At 32.1% G+C, this 7,258-nt stretch overlaps 1 non-coding gene across 1 annotated transcript; it reads right to left on the bottom strand.

Moving 5' to 3' along the window:
- Positions 1-6,803: 6,803 nt before the first annotated feature.
- Positions 6,804-6,910, bottom strand: LOC128289786 (small nucleolar RNA R71). Its single transcript, XR_008279429.1, has one exon. It is a non-coding gene; the product is annotated as a small nucleolar RNA R71 (small nucleolar RNA).
- Between the last annotated feature and the right edge of the window lie 348 nt (positions 6,911-7,258).

The following is a 7,258-nucleotide window of genomic DNA, read 5'->3' as shown; positions in this document are numbered from 1 at the left end:
AATTCAAGTACCAAATAATATAATCATTTCAATACTATTCATCTAGTATAATTTTTAAACCAGTCTAAAATGCTTCGATTTTATAATTTATACTCTTCCCAAACTTCATATTCAAACATTATAACCAATGAATCATGGCAATCAAATGCTTAACTTATAACCAAGTATAATTCGTTTCATATACCGATCATATTTTAAGACATCCATTCATATAAATCTATTTCATTATTTATTTTCCAAAAACACTATTTAAAAATATGCACTTCTTCACATTTTACTAAGTCAAGCCAAACCACATGATTCATTAAAAATTAATATATATATATATATATATACGGCATTAACAACATCACATAATGGTCAAGTATAAAATTTGGTTTTACCAAATTTTACACATTTTACCAAAATAATAACTACCAATTTTATATATAAGAACTGAATCAAATCATACCGTAATTACAAAACCGCTTGACTAATGAAATATCCAAAATACCTATCGATCATTTACCAAATTCATAAATCACATATATGGCACATTTTAAACTCAAGCATTTAACTTAACAACTGAACCGTTAATTATCAAAATCACGAACAAAACATATCATAGGCATGTATAAGTATATTTTCCCTATTGTTAGACAAATATAAATACACATCATTTACCATTTCCAAAATACATAAGCACAATTGATCTTTAAACCATATATTCGGTCATAAAATTTATCCTCTGATAATCCAATCAACCTCGTAATCTCGAATCAAGGCTAATTGTACCATTTATAACCGTAGCTAAATGACCATCAAATAAATTACAAAACATGTTCATATTTTTCCATCACAAACTGTATTGTAACAATCAATATGCAAGCTATCACGCATACATAACTTAACTTATGTGAGCATATGTATTATATCAAAAACACATCATTTATCATTTTCAAACCTTTACACAAGACAAATTATACATCCAAAATAAATCAATAATAAACCAGAACCGAAATACATCCATCAACTATATTTACCTCACTTAAGCCGAATTATAATCAACCTCACAAACATATTTATCATGAAACATACCTCCAAATTAAGCTTATAACATGCCCGAATATATATAGACCAACATTAGTATCATGATCAAGCCATTTTCGCATGGCTATATACATATATACAAATTTCAAATCCAAACATATCAAAACTAGCTTATACATGCCACATAACCAAAACTCAAAGCTTTTATTTACCAAAGCGATAACTGGATAGTGTGATGAGGTCTCCTATGACTTCCAACCCGAGTAGATCTCTGAAAATCTATAAACATAGGAAAAACACACAGAATAAGCTTCGAGAGCTTAGTAAGCCATAAGCAAATAAATCTTCAAAATATAATGTATATAATTCAACTTGAATAAGCCAAATTTAGTTAACTTCATACACATATTCAATCACTTTTCTTATATAATCCAACATCACCACAGTAAGTAACTTCATTAGGCTTATTTATAGGTGAAGATATAAACCATACTTTCAATTTCAAACAAACACCATTAGATCATTCATATAAATTAAGCCTGCACAATTTCATTACATAACCAACTGAAACATGGTCATTTATTACATTTTCATGCATAAAAATATATCAATTTCTTTTTATGCATTTCAAAACCCGAATAACCATAACAAATCACACATCCAAAACATGTTCCATTTTTCATAATTTTCACGTTCGAAACATAATACCACAATTTCATATAACGAGCATATATAACACATCGTTCATTATCATATATTTCAGTATCGTCATTTCAATCATACTCACATTTCATATCAGAAATTCATATATAAATCACATGTACCTGAATCATACATGGCAAAACACAATTACAATACCACATTTTTCGTATAATTCATTTGATCATAGTTCACTTGCTAGTATCCAAATCTCATTTTCACATAGATCATATCTCAACTGATCATAATCATACTCACTTTCATTGCTTAATTTCATATACACCGCAACATACCTAATTCGGATGCACATTCATATACTCATTTATTTCTCAGAATTCCTGTTGAACTGTTCGAAATCAATAAGGATACTCGGATAGCTCATAAGCTCGTACAATAGCAACATTCCAGATGTGGTCTTACATGTAATCAAATATCGAAGCCATTGTCCCAGACAGGGTCTTACACGAAATCATATACGATGCCAATATCCTAGACATGGTCTTACACGTAAATCACAAATCGATGCCAACATCCCAGACGTGGTCTTACACGATATCACATATCAGAACCCTAGGTCATGACATATGTATCTTAACTATTTCTATGGTTTGTACTGGGCTTTCAGACGTCGTAACTCAATCAATTCAAGCTCATAAATACTTCTCCCATACTTATACACATTCAGCTTGAACATATATATAGAAGTAATAATTCAAATTGACACAAATAAAATATATACAATCGAATTTAGCGACATTTATTTACTTATGAACTTACCTTGGATAAAAATGAACGAATCGGGATAACTATTCGACAACTTTAGATTTCCTTCGATCCAATTCTGATTTCCTCTTTTCCTTATCTAAATTAATACAAATTTAACTTGTTTATTTACATATTCATTCAATTTAGTCAAAAAACACATAAATAGGCAAATTACACTTTTGCCCTAACATTTCACATTTTTCACAATTTAGTCCCTATTTCACAAAACACAAAATATTCAAAATTTCACCACCTAACATCATAAAACTCACAAAATCTACAATGGCATAACTTAAAATCATCATCAAATTCTGAAATTGAGGCATGGGCTTGATAGAATACAAAGCAACGATTACAAAAATGTAGAAATTATCAAAAATGGATCAAAAATCACATACCTAATTGATCTTCAAAGTGTCGAATGCTTAAAACCTAAAATGGTTTTTCTTTCTTCTTCAATATTCGGCTATACCAAATTTTTTTGCATGCTTCCATTTTTTTTCTTTATTTAATATCCATTATTAATTATTTTACTGTTTTATCCATGGCATATATCATTAAATTTTAACTACTACATGTCCAACATTGTCCACTATCATTATCAATGGTATAATTTCCATGCAAGGACCCTCACATTGATAAACCATAGTAATTAAATACCTTTCACATATAGAATGTAACTTTTAAACTTTCTGCGATTTAGTCCTTTTTCAAAATTAAGCACACAAATGATAAAATTTTTATACGAAACTTTCACACATATTAATTCACATTTATAAGCACGAAATATAATATTAAAATATTTTTCTGACTCAAATTCGTGGTCCTAAAACCACTATTCCAACTAGGGTCTGAACTAGGTTGTTACAACTCTCCCCCCTTAGGGATTTCCATCCCCGAAAATATTACCAGAAAGTAAATGAAGGATTTGCTTTCACACAGTACATTGCAAATTCACATATAGCTTTGGATTTCATATCTCTTTAATCTCATAATTAAGATTCTGATCTGTTTTTTGCTATACATCATATTAAATTGAATCTGCTTCTAGCTATATTGAGTTACCTTTAGTTTCTGCTTTATTTCGCTGATGATATTAATCTCATGAATCATTTACTCACAAAGCACGATCCTGAACAACAGAGTTAGGCAACTACCACATACGATTCCTCATACAATGTCATTGTTATGCTCACCTGATAATTTATCAAACAACAACAATCTTTCTTAGTTTCTTTGAAACTCTAAAACATAGCGATAAATAAATATTTTGAGAATTTTCAAAACAACCTCGTACTCACATCTTACTATAATTTCTCCTAGAATTACCATATGAATTTTAGATTTTAATCTGGAACAATGATGACTGGCACCATGTGCAAACTGAAAGTCCCTGAAACGAATAACTCAGCTGATTTATCAAAAGAGAAATCTATGCGCACAGAAAGACTTATTCAGATAGTTAACAATAATTTAGATAACATCTACCTTTTCCAATGATAAGAGATAACCCGATAGAAAATTTATCAAAATTCTATTTCACCAATACTCAGATATCAAAACATGCTGAAATAATCCTGAAGATGCTTAATAATTAACTTTAACTTGTTAATAGCATAGATATTTAACGTGAGGTCAGAAATATTACGTTTTATACCCATTTATCAATACCACTTTCTCAAATTATCATGTATCTTGTTACTCCTGTATAAACAGTCTAACTGACACTGTGAGCCTCTTGCAAGAATGGTTATACATTCTTAGAGCTTCTTGGTATACATATTCTATTTCAAAGCAAAAAAGCAATAATCAATTCCACACTTGAAGTTCTAAATCAAAAAAATCATTTTATGTTGAACCCCTTTTTAACTTATAATTTGATAACACATTTCTAGGTTTTACGAATTCATTTAGTAAGTGTCAATTTAACTTTTAATCCAGCTAACATATAATCATCCTCATATAAGATCAATCACGTATTCATCTCTCATAAAGCACACAAAAGTTTTTTATTCAGATAATTTGAAACTATAATCATTTCCCCTGGATAATAATATTTACTTACAGAATAAAACGTTGTTAGGCGATTCGATCTAGCTTTGCTATACCAAGTTGGGATCTCGCTCTGCAACGTCAAACATTTTAAACTCTTGTAGTGATCAAATATGTCACATAGCTCTTTTCATGCAGCTTTAACTATATAGAATCACATAATATCTCTGTACATGATAAACCATAAATTATACATATTTTTACCCCATGTTTAATGCATCTTATGGATGATTTCTCATTAGAATTGGTGAATTCGATGCTCCTAATGCTTTAATTTCATGTTTTATACTTAGGAGAGTAAAAGCAACGAAAAACGGGCCAAAAATAGAGAAAATGGGCCAAAGTACGAACTCAACACGACCTGGACTTCCTCACACTGGTAGCCCACACGGCCGTGTCAATTTGGCAGAATCAAAGCACGATTCACACGGGCAGACCACACGGCCGTGTCAATTTGGTAGGCTCGAACACGGCCTAAACTAAGTGTACACGAGCGTGTCCCTGCCGAGCCCAAGTTGAGTCCAATTTGGAAAAGGCTAATTTTTAGGGATTTCAGGCATTCCAAAGCCTATAAACACACCCTAAAGGAGGAAGAAAAGAGAGAAGGTGAAGGGAGAGTAAGGAATTACTCCAAGGAAATCAATTGATCCATCTCGAAAGCCGGATTCATCATCAAGACTAAATATCTCTCCTCAATTTCCCTTCAAGAGTTTTGGGTTTTCTTTATGTTTTGTATTCTTTATTCTTCTGAGATGTTTTCTTATTTAGTTATGAACTAAAACCCCTAAATACCTAAGGGGAATGAAACCTAAGACGAATCTTGTTATTATTTTCTGAATAGTATGACAAATATTTAACTTGTTCTTAATTATGTGTCCTTAATTCTTGTTTCGGTATCCCAGGATACTGATTCAAGACATGCTCTTATTCAGAGGAGGAATAGACCCTGTCTAAGAGTACATTTGTCATAATTAAGCAGAGTTGATTGCGCGCCTAGAAATAGGGTGACAAGATTTTGTCGGATTAGGGTGAAACCTAATAAGGGGATCCATAAATCAAGTTAATGCAACCCTAGAGTGTTAATTAGAGAAAAGTCTCGGTTATTCAATCTAGGTATTAGACTTTATTACTCTTGAATAGGGATAATAACACAACTTAGGGATCTCTACGGAACAAGTTGAATGAATAAATCGTCCGATTCAGAGCCAGAATAACAAGTAAAGTCTAGGTGGATTTTTCCTTAGGTATTGTCTTAAATCAATCGATTCATCCCAAAATCAGTTCTCCAATTCTTTTCTTTGTGTGTTCTTAGTTTAGATAATTAGTTAGTTAAAACAAAAACCTCTTTATTCTTAGGCTAGATAATAAAAAGACAGTCATTACTATTACTTTTAGTTCTTTTGGGTTCGACAATCCGGTCTTGCTAAAACTATACTACTGTTCGATAGGTACACTTGCCTACATCGTGATAATAGTTAGTTCAAGAACGAATAATTATAAATACTTAAAACCTATCAGGAAATAACGCGATCAAGTTTTTGGCGTCGTTGCCGAGGAATTGAAATATTAAGAACGCTCAATTTTTATTACTTTAGCCATTTATTTTTCTTGCAATTTAATTTAATTTTATTATTATTACTACTAATTAATTTGTTTTTTCTTTCTCTTGGCAGGTTTTTATAGTTTATGACTAGAAGAAACCCGTCGGGACCATTACTTTTTGACGAAGAAATCGATCATACAGTTCGCAGAAATCAAAGAGAAATAAGGCATAGCTTAAGAACACAGAGAATGAGCAAGAAGATGGTACTCAACCCCCAATCGAAGAGATGGCTGAAAACCAAGGCAATCAGCTACCTCCTGCGATTGCAGCTAATCAAAATCCTATTCCACGTACTATGTATGATTATGCTAAACCTTCTTTAACAGGAACTGAATCTAGCATAGTTAGGCCTGCTGTAGTTGCAAATACTTTTGAATTAAAACCTAACACTATTCAAATGATACAGCAATTTGCTCAGTTTGATGGTTTGAAGGATGAGGATCCCAACGCTCATTTAGCCAACTTCTTAGAACTATGCGATACATTTAAAATTAATGGTGTTTCTGATGATGCCATTTGTTTTCGGTTATTCCCTTTTTCTTTGAAGAACAAAGCTAAACAGTGGTTGAACTCGTTACCATGAGGGTCAATTACTACTTGGGAACAAATGACAGAAAAAATTTTACTAAAATACTTTTCGCCGGCTAAAACTGTTAAATTACGTAATGATATCTCTTCTTTTGTGCAGATGGATTTAGAAACACTCTACGATGCATGGGAGAGATACAAGGACTTACTGAGTAGGTGCCCTCACCATGGGTTACCGCTTAGGCTCCAAGTACAAACATTCCACAATGGTCTGAATCCTTCGGCTTGGCAAATGGTTGACGCAACTGCTGGCAGAACCATCAACAATAAAACACCGGAAGATGCCTATGAGTTTATAGAGGAGATGTCACTGAATAATTATTAGTGGCAAGTCATGAGGGCAAAGCCAACGAAAATAGCCAGCGTTTATAACGTCGATTCGGTCACCATGATCTCTAATCAGGTAGAACTCTTAAATAAAAAGATTGATGGTTTTATTAGTTCTTCACAGGTTCACCCAGTAATGCAGTGTGAAGCAAGTGGAGGTGGAACAAACAATTCGGAATATCAACCTTATGCCCA

Source organism: Gossypium arboreum, chromosome 2 (assembly GCF_025698485.1).
Source record: "Gossypium arboreum isolate Shixiya-1 chromosome 2, ASM2569848v2, whole genome shotgun sequence".
NCBI lineage: Eukaryota > Viridiplantae > Streptophyta > Magnoliopsida > Malvales > Malvaceae > Gossypium > Gossypium arboreum.
Note: the sequence above shows the minus strand (reverse complement) of the source record. Positions and strands in the feature narration are given on the sequence as shown.